Genomic DNA, 16047 nt, shown 5'->3' with positions numbered 1-16047 from the left:
GTTGTTTTTAGTTTTTAAAATCTTCAAAACTTTTGATTTTCCAAATAGTGAACGAAGCTCAGTAGAAGGTAGACATTCTGTGATTGTTTTTCCCGTGATCGATATTTGGTACTGACCTTTAGCTATACTATTCCTATTCTGTATACTTGCAGGTATTTATAGCGCTAATAAAAAGTGTATCAATAAGTAATGTAGGCATGAGTGTGTGATGTTTGGGGTGACGACTGACAAGTGCAAAATTAAAGATGAATTTTCCATGCTGTTTCAGTCATGAGGTTGAAGATCGGAAAGAGGTCTGCAAAATCATGCACGTGATAGAGAGAAGGTAAAGGTAAAGGTAAAGGTAAAGGAAAAGGAGAAGGAAAAGGAAAAGGAGAAGGGAAAGGGAAAGGTGGAATCATGATGCAATGGAATAAGCTTGCAACCATCCTTCAAATATTGACTTATCATGCAGCGAAAATTGTCATTTTGCTTAGTTATGGTTAGCTTGTGTTTCTAGCTAGGTCCTTGTTGAAAATAGAGTCAGAGATGCAATTAGATAATAAAAGATGGATATCTGTACTATGCAACTCTCTTTTTTTATATAGAGAATATTGTTTATAATTATGAAAGACCGAATCCAAAATTTTTAAATAATTGGAAAAAACGAGAAGATCGCTTGTAACTAATCACTCGTTATATTGACAATTTTAAAAAGGAAATTTATGTGGTTTGAGATGGTCATTTCCGGGCATGAAACTAATTCTCAATCATGAATGATGGCATGTGTGGTTGTTGACACCGCATTTATAGTTCAATCCATTAGATCAGTCTAACCATTTTACAAAAGGTTGAAACCCCAACTTTAAGAGCCTCTCACGTCCTGGTCCGACAGTATTGTGAGATATGCTAAATCAGGGTACGTAGTGATCCACGAAAGGAGAGGGCCTAACCCACTGCCTGCCAAAAGCCCACCTCCCAAGACTTCACACTTGTGTCTGAGAGATATTGCAACTACACGACAGTAGTGAGATTTGATCCTTGGCCAATCTTACAAATTTGCCCCTCCGAGACCAACTGGGCTGCCCTTGCAGCCAAAACTGTGTTAGGTAAACTTTTTATAGTGACTGATTCCACCGCATGTGGCCCCATACTCCAGAAACCAGCCTGGACCTACGGATTGGTTACCGCTTGCTCCAACGCATATGAGTTGTTTTTTTGAGGAAATTCAGCTCCACTGTTAGTTGACTGAATGAGTCAAATCCCTCCTCCACTGAACTTAGTGGAAATAAATTTCCACTATTTTTGTTACTCAGTGAGTCCATGAGTCCGAGTCAAAATAATGTTGAATGATTATTAAAAGACATTGTACTAGATAAAAATAGCTAGGTCAAAGTAATGGTCAATCTCTTAAATGTTTGTTATTCAAAGAGCTGAAAAGTCAATCAATATGTTTGCACTCAAGTCATTAATTAGGCATTTTTGTTCTCTCTTGGATATGTGGCGGAAGCAAGTAAGTAGTGCAGATATATACCGACTTTTTTAATAGTACTATATACTAAAAGAGAGACTATTTAATTTTGATTTTAAATTCATTGAGCCATTTGCCCACAATCTCTATTTGCATCCAACCTCGTATTCTCCCCGTATCACATATTTTACTTAAATGAACTCCAAATAATAAGTGTTAAGTACGTAGTTTCATATCTCTTAAAAGACCAGAGAATGATAAACGTAATATCTAAACAATTTTGAATGGAGTAGTATAAAATTAAACCATGCAATACATGAATTCCACCACTAATTTATAAGTTCGGTCAATTATCCAAATGCATGCGCAAAGGTGTGCTCAGCCATTGTCCATACGCGCGCGTACTCAATGCCTAAGCACGACGTTGCATAACTAGGAGCAGTGGCGAAGCCACATTGGGGCCAGGGCGGCCCATGGTCCCCCATCAATTTACTTATTTGACTATAATAGTAGTGATTTGGCTCCATCGTAAAAATTCAGACTTTACCACTTACTAGGAGCACTGCTGACCTTGCATGCGATCACAACTATATATGCTATTAGCATCAACTAGAAGCCATTTATCAAGCTAAAACGCGATAAGGAAGGAAAATGAGGCGACCACATCAATACCATTACCATACTTCAAGATGCATGCTCCAAAAACGCCTTCAAATTAACGGTAGAAGATCCATTTTCCGCCGCAGCTTCTCTAGCCAATCCCTTCCATTTATTAGCATTTTTTCTAAATTCCACACTCTTCAAACCACCTTCCATCACTTCCTCAACGCATCTCCAAATCTCCCCACTCTCCACAATCCCATCCTCATTACCTCTAACCCTAACCCCAATCCTCCACACATCCGCTACCATCTTTGCATTCGTCCCCTGATCCGTCCAATGAGGAAACGCCACGACTGGGACCCCACACGACAGGCTCTCCAGAGTCGAGTTCCATCCACAGTGCGTGACAAAGCATCCCAGCGAGGGGTGCTTCAGCACCTCGAGCTGGGAGCACCACGTCACGATTTTCCCAATCTTATCCAAATCTTCTAAGCAGCTCAACTTCTCCTCCTCCTTCTCCTTCTCCTTGCCTCGCATTACCCACAAAAACGGCCTCCCAGAGCGAAGGAGGCCGGCCGCGATCTCCTCTGTCTGTGCCTTCGGGAGCTTGAGCAGGCTCCCGAACGACACGTACACCACCGACGACTGCGGCTTCGAGTTCAGCCACTCGATGCAGCCGTCGGATTTAACAAAGAGGTCGCCGCCGTTGACAAAAGCAGAGGGAATCAACGGTCCGACTCCGATCAGCTCGTAGCGGTCGAGCACGCCGAGCGCTTCCGCCTCGAGCGAGTCGAAGGTGTTCACGAGCACCTTCGCCTTGCCCGGCTCGGCGTCGAGCAAGTCGAACTGCTCCTTAAACGCCGAAAGCGCAAAATTATCCGCTTCCGAAGACGAAGGGAGGAGGAAGGAGGGAAGGTCGGTTTTGGAGAGCGGCGGAGCTGCGGGGATTTCGATTTTCCAGCCTGGACTATCCGATTTTTGGGTGATTTCGTCGGAAAATCCGTTGAAAAAGTGGTAGTAAATGCTGAAGACGGTGGCAGGTTGGACCCAGAGTTGCACGGTGGGGACGTGGAGCTCACGCGCCACCTCGGTCGCCCAGGGGAGGATGAGCGTGTAGACTAGGCACGTGACGGGGCGGCCCTCCTCCGCTGCGGCGGCGATGGCGCCTCTCAAGGCGGTGGAGCCGTGGCTTCGAATCGCGTCGATGAACATATTGGGGTCGTCGCCGAGCTTGTAACCGTCGTCGAATCCAAGGAAGGTTAGGCCCTTGGTGTCGGCCATGCGCCGGCACACGGAGAGGCTGGTGGCGAAGGTGACGTGGATGCCCAATTTCATGAGCTTCTTTGCAAATTGGAGGGAGGGGTTGATGTGGCCTTGCGCCGGAAAGGTTACTAAGAGGATGTGGCGATTTTCCATTGGTTTTGTATTAGCAAAATGAGTGATGGATTTGGAGTGTGGGATTTGAGGGTTTGGTACAATTATTGAAGGAATATTTGTTTGAGCTGCCGACAGAGAAGTACAAAATCAAAGATGTATTTTGCTTGCTGGTTTGATTGAAGATAAAAGTTATGGGGTTGTGATAATCTTAATGAATGAACCACATGTAATTTGTATTAACATGGCATGTGAGGTGGTTTGAGTGTGACAGTGCCGAGATATGAGACAATGTAATTCGGTTATTTTTTTGTGACATATTAATTCATTGCATCATTTATCGGGTCATGATTTAGCTGATCGGATCCATCTAAATTTAGTTAGATAAAAATAGTTTAGTAAATATATATAAATACTACTAAATTATTATAATAATAAATATCTATTTTCATTCACGTTTTAAAATCTCATTTTTGCTCAATGCATATTTTAAGAATGAGAAGAAAACGGGTGAAAAAGTTAATAAAATGTGAATCTCCATATATATATTGTATTAGTTTGTGATGGAATTTAACTCTAATTATTTAGTGGATGGTGAGCTCCACTTATAATTCAAAAATAAAAAAAATTACTATAAAATTAGACATTGATACGTGGACGTCTCGAAATTACAAGGGATAACTGCTTTTAAAGTCACAAACTTTCCATGAATTCTGGTTTTTCCCACGAATTTTAAAAAGCTCGTGTAATGTCACGAACTTTGTTGTCAGTTGCCATTTTCCCATGTCAGGTTTTCCGGTCTAATTCAAACTGTTCGTTTCCTATTAAGACAATGTCCAAATTATTTTATCTTACTATCATTATCTTCGTCTTTGAAATAGCTTCGCGTGGGTACCTTGTACGCCTCAATCGGAACTCGGATGAAGAAGTTATGGCCATTATGATGGTACAAGGTCGCACAAAGGTCGCAGCCTTCATCAAATGGCCATAACTTCTTCATCTGAGTTCCGATTGAGGCGTACAAGGTACCCACGCGAAGCTATTTCAAAGAAGAAGATAATGATAGTAAGAAAAAATAATTTGGACATTGTCTTAATAGAAAACGAACAGTTGAATCAGACCGAAAAACCTGACATGGGAAAATGACAACCGACAGTAAAGTTTGTGACATTACACGAACTTTTTAAAGTTTGTCGGAAAAACCGAAATTCATGGAAAGTTGGTGACTTTAAAAGCAGTTACCCCAAATTACAAAACGGAAAATTATTTCATGTACGGAGTCAATATTATACAAAAAAAATATCACTCCCTATGTTGGCCCTAATAGACTCATATTCTTACTTCTTACTCGGGACATTACAATGTAATATAATCATTTCTATTTTTAAATGATTGACGCATTTAATATACCTTATGTTACTCTTTTTTCTATTTATTCTTTTTTTAAAAAATTATTTTATTCTATTTTTACCTATTTCCTTCATGATATCTTTTACTCCTCCGTTCTAAGGAAGATGACCTCTTCTTTGGATGACACGGGATTTTATATAACTTTAGTTTATGTGTTAGGTGGAGAGAGTAAAGTAAAAGAGAGGAAATAAAATAGAAATAAAAGTATTTCCAATTTTAGCAATGAGTCATCTTAATTGAGACAAACTAAAAAGGAAAGCGAGTCATCTTCGGTGGGACGGAGGGAGTAATTTCTCTTTCTTAGTACACTAAACATTTATTTTCTAATTTACATGATGAAAATAATTATTTCTATTATCTTTGAATGAAAAGAAAAATTACTTTCTCTATCTAAGTGATGAGCTTTTTTAAACATTTACTTTGAAAAAATAATGCTCCTTTCGATCCACAAGAATATGCACTCTTTCATTTTTAGTCCGTACCATAAGAATATGTATTTTCTAATTTTAGAAAGTCTTTTCCGTCTAATGGAATGAAACTCATTTTCTACTAATAATAGTTTAAATGCTTTTTCTCTCTATTACTTAACAAGTTTTAATCTAAATCCAAAGTGTATATTTTTTTTAGACAGAGGAGTATACTAAATAGTGAAAGTTAATAAGAGAGTACTCCCTCCGTCCTTGATTAAGAGTCACACTTTGACCGGACACAAGTTTTAAGAAAATTTAAGAAAAGTTGGTTGAAAAAGTTAATGGAACGTGAGACCCATTTTTTTATATTGGTTTTATAATAAAATATGAGTGAATTGAATTAGTAGAATGTGAGACCTACTTATTATTCATGGTAAAAATGAAGTGTGACTCATAATTGAAAACAGACCGAAATAAAAAAGTGTAAGTCTTAATCGGGGACGGAGTAAATAATAACGGAATGAAAAGCTAAAAGTTTATGAATGGACAAAAACGTTTGTTATTTAAACAGGCATAAAATTCAGTGCAAAACTTTCAAAACAAATTAGTTTCAATCCAATTGTTTAACCCTTTTTTTAATATTTTGTTCTCCTCGCCGATCACCCGTGTAAAAATCATACGTCTACTCTATTTTTGATGTCTTGGTGTCTCTAGATTTGTGCTGCGAAGTTCTAGAAATTTAAAATTACAAATCCTAAAACTTCAAAAATTACAACTCCTAAAAATTTTAAAAACTAAAGAAAAAGTTTGAGAGTATAGGAGTGGTGTAGAATAAAATCGGTGCAGAATGAATATATATAGAGTATGCCTGTCAAAATAGATATCAAACCCGAAAAAGTCGGATAATTGGATACCCGAAATCTGATTTTTCGGGTATCGGATCGGGATCGGGTAATGAGAATTTTGGATTATCGGGTTACCCAATATCCGATCGGGTATACCCGAATTATCCGATTTATTTTCTAAAATTAATAAATTATATTTTTATTATAATTAAATGTAATTTAATTTCTTAACTACGATTTAATTAATACTTAATAGTTAGCATATAAGATATGTAATTTAATTTTTTAATTACATTTTAATTTCATTGACTTGTGATATTTTGAATTTTTGATGATATTATTGTTAGATCTTGAATTCTTATGAATTATTGAATTGTGATATTTATGAAGGATGAATAAAAGATGTTAATATGTACTATAACTTATGAATTTTGTATTTTTCAAAGTTTGTAGTTATTTTCTTTTAAATTCGAACTACTACAAGAATTTTGTATTCCTATAAATTTGTAGTTATTTTCTCTTAAATTCGAGCTATTATAAGAATTTTGTATTTCTAAAAGTTTGTAATTATTTTTACTTGAATACTAGTACTTCAACTTTGTATTAAATTTGAATTAAATAATATTAAATAAATTCTAAAAATTTGTAGTTAGTTTTCAAAAGAAATTTTAAAAAAAATTCAAAATCACAATTGGGACTGAATATTCGATTTTTCGGGACTGGATACCCGAGTCGGGTATCCGGGTACCCGAAATCAAATTCGGGCCGGGTATCGGGTATTGGATTTTGGGAATTTCGGGACCGGGTACCCGAAAATTTCGGATGGGGTATCCGCGGGTACCCAATTTGACAGGCCTAATAGAGGAATTAATTAATATTGTTAAAAATTTTAATTACAATTAATAAACTAAAAAATTGGGTTGTGTAGCATCGTTGGCTGCACAATGCGTGCGGCCTAGAGAGTCGCACTGTAACGGGGCCGAGCATCCCATCCCCCACCGCATTTGGGGCACGACATCCACTGAAAAAAACAGAAAATGAAAAAATAGTACTCCCGTTGTCTGCCATTAGGAGTCTCAATTTCTTTGTACGTAGTCCATCCACCATTAGAAGTCCCGGTTTATTTTTACTATATATGGTAGATAGACCTTATATTCTAGTAACACATTTAACTCACGTTTGATTATAAAAATAAAATAGTTTCAATACTGTTTTTTTAAACTCACTTTCATATATATGGATTAAAATTCGTGCAGAACAAAAATAAGAATCCAAATGATGGACTAAGAAGAGAGTATTTATTATAAGAAAGCTAGGAAATTCTATTCCACAAAGACAAGTACAGACTTCAAGATACATGGTTAAAAAACGTCTTCGAATTTGTAGTGGAAGATCCATTTTCCGCCGCAGCTTCTCTAGCCAATCCCTTCCATTTACTAGCATTGCGTCTAAATTCCAAACTCTTGAAACCACCATCCATCACTTCCTCAACACATCTCCAAATCTCCCCACTCTCCACAATCCCATCCTTGTTACTTCTAACCCTAGTCCCAGTCCCCCACACATCCTCTATCATCTTAGCATTCGTCCCTTGATCCGTCCAATGGGGAAACGCCACGACAGGGACACCACACGACAGGCTCTCCAGAGTCGAGTTCCACCCACAGTGCGTGACAAAGCATCCCAGCGAGGGATGCGTCAGCACCTCGAGCTGGGAGCACCACGTCACAATTTTCCCAATCTTATCCAAATCTTCTAAGCAGCTCAGCTTCTCCTCCTCCTTCTCCTCCTCCTCGCTTAGCATTACCCATAAAAACGGCCTCCCAGAGCGAAGGAGGCCTGCCGCGATCTCCTCCATCTGTGGCTTCGGGTGCCTCAGCAGGCTCCCGAATGCCACATAGACAACCGACGACTGCGGCTTCGAGTTTAGCCACTCGATGCAGTCATCGGATTTCTCGTATAGGTCGCCGCCCGACGGATCCTCTCCGCCGATGAAGGTGGAGGGGATCAGCGGTCCGATTCCGATCAGCTCGTAGCGGTCGAACGCGCCGAGCGCTTCCGCCTCGAGCGAGTCAAAGGTGTTCACGAGCACCTTCGCCTTGCCTGCCTCGGCATCGAACAAGTCGAACTGCTCCTTAAGCGCCGGAAGCACAAATTTATCCGCTTCCGAAGACGAAGGCAGGAGGACGGAGGGAATGTCGGCTTTCGAGAGCGGTGGAGCTCCGGGGATTTCGATTTTCCAGCCGGGATTTTCCGATTTCTCGTTGATTTCGTCGGAAAATCCGTTGAAATAGTGGTAGTATATGCACAAGACGGTGGCCGGTTGGACCCAGAGGAGCGCGCTGGGGATGTGGAGCTCACGCGCCACCTCCGTCGCCCATGGGAGGAGGAGCGTGTGGACTAGGGACGTGCCGGGCCGACCCTCCTCCGCTGCGGCGGCGATGGCGCCTCTCAAGGCGGTGGAGCCGTGGCTTCGCATCGCGTCCAAGAATGTCTTGGCGTCGTCGCCGACCTTGTAACCGTCGTCGAATCCGTCGGAGAAGGTGAGGAAGGTTAGGCCCTTGGTGGCGGCGGTCTCGGCCATTCGCCGCCGCGCGGAGATGCAGGTGAGGAAGGTGACGTGGATGCCCATTTTTATGAGCTTCTTCGCGAACTGGAGGGAGGGGTTGACGTGGCCTTGCACCGGAAACGTCACGATGAGGACGTGGCGCTGTGCCATTGGTGGAGAAGGATTTTGTATGAGCTAAAATGAGTGCTTGATTTCGCGAGTATAAATATTGTTATAGATGCTACACCCAAAATACAAATTCAACTACAGCAGTACTCCCTCCGTGTCTGATTAGGAATCACACTTTGACTGGGGCACGTGTTTTAAGAAATGTAAAAAAAATTTAGTTGAAAAAGTTAGTGGAATGTGAGACTCACTTTTTTATATTAGTTTTATAATAAAATGTGAGTGAAGTGAGTTAGTGGAATGTGAGACCTACTTACCATTTATGGTAAACATGAAGTGTGACGCTTAATTGGGGATGAACCGAAATGAAAAAGTTTGACTCTTGATCGAGGACGGAGGAAGCACTATATTAGCTTGTTTACCCCACCATTAAGGTAATTTTATTCCTTTCAAATTAACTATGCTACGGCTTGCGGGCTAGTCAAATATTATAATTGGAAAAGAAAAAGTGATTTATTAAAACCGAAAATAAAATGTTTTGTTTTACTTGGAACAAACGACATTCCTAATTACTAGTATTACACTAAATTCAAATTCATTTTAATGTACATGTCACATTAAATATTGATTTTACTCCAATCATTTATATTAAACTCAAATTTAAAAGAATATGCTACTCATTTACTTTTTAATCATACTACTCATATTTTATCTAAATTACACACTAACTCCATGACACTTTGTCAAAAACTTAAATTTAACTAAATAATACTATAATACTAAGATTTATTAGTTAATATAAATATTATGAAATTTAGAATTAATAAATAAAAACATTGCATGATTTAGAAATTTTTTTAAAATGTGTAGTATTAGGCATAAGATTAATTAATATTAATACTAATAGTCATAACTAATCAATATTAAAGGCATAACTAACCAATATTTGGATTGTTATTTTAAAAAACGTGTAGTATTAGGCATAATATTAATTTAACTAATATAGACCAGCCCATTAATTAATAACTAAACGGTTATTAATATAATGGAAGTTTTAAGTTTTGTAGTACGGTTTCATCAAAAAATATTACTACCTTTGTGCCTCAAAATTTGTCTCATTTTACCATTTTTGTCCGTCCCCCAAAATTTGTCTCATTTTACTTTTATTATTTTTGATAGTGGACTTCATATTTCACTACTCATTCCTACTCACATTTTATTATAAAATTAATATATAAAAATAGGACCAACAATCTACTAACTTTTTCTATTCACTTTCTATTATATTTCTTAAAACTCGTGTCGGGTCAAAGTGGGACAAATTTTAGGGGGACGAAGTTAGTATAACCTATTGATTCATATCAATTAAGGGTCATATGTGGTTGGGCCAAAATACAAATTCAACTATTAGGCATTGATTCATACTTCCTCCGTCCCAAATAATTTGTTTCAGTTCCATTTTTACACTCATTTTGCAAAAGTAATAATAAATAGTTAAAATGGAGATAAAGTAAAGTAAAAGAGAGAATAATGTAGAGAATAGTCTTATCTACATTATTGTTTTTCTTATTTTACTTTCTCTCAACTTTATCTATTTATTATTATTTTTGTAAAACGCGTGTGAAAAATGAATTGGGACAAATTATCTGAGACGGATGGAGTATCAATCAAGGGTCATATGTGGTTGGGCCAAAATGCAAATTCAACTATTTGGCCCATTTACTCATTTATTGAGCCACTAACCTATTTATTGAGCAAACCTTAGTAATCTAGATGTGATAATTGTGTCTCTCGACTCTAGTTTTTTAATATGAGTGAATTAAATTTTGGTACCTAAATTTTGGATTGGTATTAAAAGTGACGTAACACTTAAGGTTTAATATGAGTGAATTCTTTACTTACCAAATTACCCCTTACTATGTTTGCTGATATATATGTATGGGATTTGCTACGCTAAAGTGTCATTTATGAGACGCTGACTGTGAGCAACAATTTTTCTTCATTTTTTTTTTTCCTTTCCATTTTTCATCTTCTTTTACTAATCGTCTTTCCCAAGCAAATATATCTCTCAAAATTCAGGACATTATCAATTAACATAATCACAATCACAATCAAATACCAGTATTGTTAGGTTTGGTATACTGAAAAGCATGTTTCGAGCAAGTTTCGCTCGAATAGAATCTTGCATGTATACGTAAAACTCTATAATCCACTTTTAACCCGATTCAGTATTATTCGAGCAGTTTCGCACGAATAGAATCAGTATATTATTATATTGTGTTTGCTTGTGCATTTATAAGATGTTTTACAAACATTTAAATGTATAAGAAGCAACAAAATCTAAGTCTTTTGCTTAGTAGACTAGTTGTGGGCGTCGTCCACTTTAAGGTAACACAGTTGGTTCTATGCAATGCTTTGCAAAAGAAAAAGAAGAATTTCACAACCTAGACGATAGGCTTAGACTACCTATCGTGAAAGGTTGCAATGTCAGTTCGATTATTTCTAAGCCTTTCTGAAATAAGATGACGTTGGTGTGGTATAGCACTGAATGGATCTAACAGCAAGACGTGTCTTCATGCTATCTACTGAAAGACTAGGTCTTGATAAATAACTATTTCTTAATCTACATACGTTAGCATTGAGCATACGGTATTGATTATGCACTACTTTGACTTATCAAATGGTGCAGGTTTTTCGCAACCCAATAATGCTGATATATTGGGTAGTGGTGATTAATATCTAGCGGTGCTAGGATTGCTATTATGTTGAATCGTGCACGAGGTGAGTCTCGTTTGATAATGTCCTCAAGAGGAGTTCGAACAAGGTTTTATTATTCGGGAAACTGGCCAGTTGGAGTTTTATTACTCTATGAATAATAAATAAGTGTTTCTTGCGAAGTCCACTTTTGGAATTAATAAGATGTTAATTAATTAAGTCCATAGCAAACATTAATTAATTAATGGACATTTATATCTTAAGCGCGGGAAATAAATAATATAAATAACGGAAATCCGGATTACTTGTAATTTCAGATTTGGATGGGGAGTGTAATATTACTTCTGTAGTGGCTGCTCGTAATATTCCAATATAAGCTTATATTAAATTGTGGGTTCAATTTAATTAGTAAAAAGTTAATTAAAGGAGCCCATATCCAAAACCTTTCATAGATCTCTGACTGGGCCCAATATGAACTTAATATAAATAGGAGAATAAATAAGACAAAAATCACTTTTCCAAGATTGAAAAATAGCATCTCTCTCTTCTCTTTAGTAGGAGACGATTTTTTCTTGATTTTCTCTTCCGTGAGATTTTCAGCTCTCCTTCGTGAAAAAGTTCTGTCTTCTTTATTCGAGTCCTAGTATTTTGATAAGATCAGTCCACTCTGATATCGGAATACAGTTCGGGAACCAGTCAGAAGATCCGTGGTCTAGTATTGAATATTTTCACGTGGAGAAGGCGCCGAGCAATCGACGATTCTTTGGAGAATCAAATCGGTAACTCTAAATCGTAGTATTCATGTTTAGGATTTACTTTCTATGAGCATGAATTATTTGCGTTTTAGCATGCAATTATCAGTTTAACATGTGAATTAATTAATCGCATAATCGGTCAAATAGATTCTTATCTGATTTTTTTGTTTTGTACTAGTCTTTCGCTGTTCAAGGGGCACCAAACCCCATCAAGTATTCCTTTATAAATGAGCTGACCCATCGATTTCTAGAGCCACTTTCTTATCAAGGTAGACTGCATCCACCGTTAAGGTTTATCTCCCCATGAAATTGAGCCTCCCAATCGGTAGCGGAAGCAATCGAAGCAAGATAAACCAAATAAATGTTCTGGCTTATATGTAAACAACGAACGCAAAGAATGAGAGAGAAGAGATTCTAGATTATAAAACATGGGGATGAACGGAAAAAAAAAAAACAAAACAAAACAAAGAAAAAGCGTTGCTTACGTGGACCATCGCTCACGGTCAGCACTACTCCATAGTTTCCATTGTTTAAATCTACAAACAAACTTTATTCTTGATATTTAACTATACCATCAAATTCATTCTCTATATCTAGCTTCCACGGTGTATATACATATGCTAATATGCAGCATATAAATCTAGCTATACAAATGCTATTTTTTCAATATCTACATAATAAATTTTATAATCGACTAATGGTATATACTGATCGGCAATATGAGGTTGTATGCCCAATCAATATGACAATTAGAATATTGTTGTACATTTTAATTAATAAATGAGAGTTTAAATCTACTTATAATTCTAAAATATGGAAAAAAGTTTATATACTCTCTCCGTCCCACCGAAGATGACCCACTTTTCTTTTTCGTCCGTCCCAGCCAAGATGACCCCTTTCTTATTTAGGAAATATTTAAAATACTCAATAATCATTTCCCTCTCTTACTTTATTCATCTCTCCTACTTTTAAACACCCAATAACTTTTTCTCTCACTTACTTTTTTGCATCTCTCCTACTTTTAAACATCAAAAACTTTTTACCTCTCTTACTTTATTCATCTCTCCTACTTTTAAACACCCAACAACTTTCTCTCTCCCTTTGTAAACACTTTAAAATTAACATGCATAAAATCCTGTGCCGTCCCAAGAAGGGGTCATCTTCCTTGGGACGGAGGGAGTGTAATACATATACATGAAAACATTTTAAAAAATTTAAAACCCAAAAAAACAAAGTTTGAGATATGTAGAATAAAATCAGTGTAGAATGTATATATATAGAGGAATAAATTAAAGTTCAGAATTAAAAAAAAAAATGGGTTGCGGTGCATCGCAGGCCCCACAACGCTAGCGAGCCGCACAGCAACGAGGCGGGCGTCCCACCGACCCCAACTTAGGCACCTCACCCGTCCAACAATGGCCTCCCATCCCTCCTTTCCAAACAAGGACAAACTTCAAGATGTATGGTCCAAAAACGCCTTCAAATTCATGGTGGAAGATCCATTTTCCGCCACGGCTTCTCTGGCCAATTCCTTCCATTTACCAGCATTGTTTCTGAATTCCACACTCTTAACTCCATCATCCATCACTTCCTCAACACATCTCCAAATCTCCTCACTCTTCACAATCCCATCCTCATTACCTCTAACTCTAACTCCAATCCTCCAAACATCCTCTATCATCTTCGCATTCGTCCCCTGGTCGGTCCAACGAGGGAACGCCACGACTGGGACCCCACACCACAGGCTCTCCAGAGTCGAGTTCCATCAGCAGTGCGTGACAAAGCATCCCAGTGATGGGTGCGTCAGCACCTCAAGCTGGGAGCACCACGTCACGATTTTCCCAATCTTATCCAAATCTTCCAAGCAACTCAACTTCTCCTCCTCCTTCTCCTCCTCCTCACCACGCATTACCCACAAAAACGGCCTCCCAGAGCGAAGGAGGCCGGCCGCGATCTCCTCCATATGTGGCTTCGGGAGCCTCAGCAGGCTCCCGAATGCCACATAGACAACCGATGACTGCGCCTTCGAGTTTAGCCACTCGATGCAGTTGTCGGATTTCTCGTATAGGTCGCCACCGAACGACGGATCCTCTCCGCCAATGAAGGCGGAGGGGATCAGCGGTCCGACTCTGATCAGCTCGTAACGGTCGAATACGCCGAGCGCTTCCGCCTCGAGCGAGTCGAAGGTGTTGACGAGCACCTTCGCCTTGCCCAGCTCGGCGTCGAGCAAGTCGAACTGCTCCTTAAACGCCGGAAGCGGAATCTTATCCAATTCCGGAGACGAAGGGAGGAGGACGGAGGGAATGTCGGCTTTGGAGAGCGGCGGAGCTCCCGGGATTTTCCGATTTCTCGTTGATTTCGTCAGAAAATCCGTTGAAATAGTGGTAGTATATGCACAAGACGGTGGCCGGTTGGACCCAGAGGAGAGCCCTGGGGATGTGGAGCTCCCGCGCCACCTCCGTCGCCCAGTGGAGGAGGAGCGTGGTGACTAGGCACGTGACGGGGCGGCCCTCCTCCGCTGCGGCGGCGATGGCGCCTGTCAAGGCGGTGGAGCCGTTGCTTCGCATCGTTTCGTTGAATTTGTTGGCGTCGTCGCCGAGCTTGAAACCGTCGTCGAATCCGTCGGAGAAGGCGAGGAAGGTTAGGCCCTTGGTATCCGCCAAGCGCCGCCGCGCGGAGATGCAGGTGGCGAAGGTGACGTGGATGCCCATTTTTATGAGCTTCTTTGCCAACTGGAGGGAGGGGTTGACGTGGCCTTGCGCCGGTAACGTCACGAGGAGGACGTGGCGCTGTTCCATTGGTTGAGAAGGATTTTGTATGTGCTAAAATGAGTGCTTGATTTCTGTGTTTTGAGCGAGTATAAATATTGTCATAGATGCAGTACTATATTAGGCTCCATTAGGGTAATTTTAATCCTTTCAAATTAACTGTGCTACGGCTTGCGGCCCAGTCAAATGAAAGAAAAAGTGATTTATTAAAATCGAATAAAATGTTTTATTTTATTTGGAACAAATAAAAAAAGAAAAATATGTTATCTTAAAACATTCTTAATTATTATTACACTAAATTCAAATTCATTTTAACGTAAATATCACATTAAATATTGATTTTACTACAATATTACTAATAGTCATAACTAATCAATATTGAAGACATAACTAACCAATATTTAGATTGTTATTTAAAAAACGTGTAGTATTGGGGCATAATATTAATTTAACTAATATAGATCAGCCCATTAATTAATAACTAACGGTTATTAATAAAATTGAAGTTTTAAGTTTTGCGTACTACTGGAAATGATCTTCACTGAAGTGAATGGAGTTATCTATTACTATTTCATAAAAAAATATTATGACCTATTGATATACTATCAATTAAGGGTCGACTGACCCTACCGCCGATCCATTCATTCTGCCAAATTCGAGCTTCACCGCAGCTCCACTGCAACCCTAGAGAGCATAATAAGATAAGAAGACCGAGCATATGCTCATATTTGCATATTCGTAGTCTGAGTTGAATAGGAATCCAATGAAATAAATGAAGTGTTAGTTTGGGGTCATATGTGGTTAGGCCAAAAATACAAATTCAACTATTAGGCCCATTTACTCATTTATTGAGCCACTAACCTATTCATTGAGCAAACCTTAGTAATCTAAGGTAGGGTTCGATTTTCAAGATAAAATAATATCAATATACAATATAGGATTGAATTGTGAGATTATTTTAGTTATAGGGGATGATGGATGATGTATAACTAATTATCTCATGATTAAAATTTAATCTCAGATACAATCTTGCAAACCGAACA

The 16047-nt window shown here is 38.6% G+C and overlaps 3 pseudogenes; all 3 read right to left on the bottom strand.

Annotated features, from left to right (window-relative positions):
* Nucleotides 1-1660: 1660 nt before the first annotated feature.
* Nucleotides 1661-3630, bottom strand: LOC125218703 (UDP-glycosyltransferase 75C1 pseudogene; annotated as a pseudogene).
* A 3741-nt stretch (nucleotides 3631-7371) lies between these two features.
* Nucleotides 7372-9082, bottom strand: LOC125218710 (UDP-glycosyltransferase 75C1 pseudogene; annotated as a pseudogene).
* A 4414-nt stretch (nucleotides 9083-13496) lies between these two features.
* LOC125209152 (UDP-glycosyltransferase 75C1 pseudogene) lies at nucleotides 13497-15233 on the bottom strand (annotated as a pseudogene).
* Between the last annotated feature and the right edge of the window lie 814 nt (nucleotides 15234-16047).

Source organism: Salvia hispanica, chromosome 2 (genome assembly GCF_029641045.1).
Source record: "Salvia hispanica isolate PSC_SH4W2 chromosome 2, Shi_PSC_v1, whole genome shotgun sequence".
Classification (NCBI taxonomy): Eukaryota; Viridiplantae; Streptophyta; class Magnoliopsida; order Lamiales; family Lamiaceae; genus Salvia; species Salvia hispanica.
The sequence above is the reverse complement of the archived record's forward strand: the minus strand, read 5'-3'. Positions and strand labels throughout refer to the sequence as shown.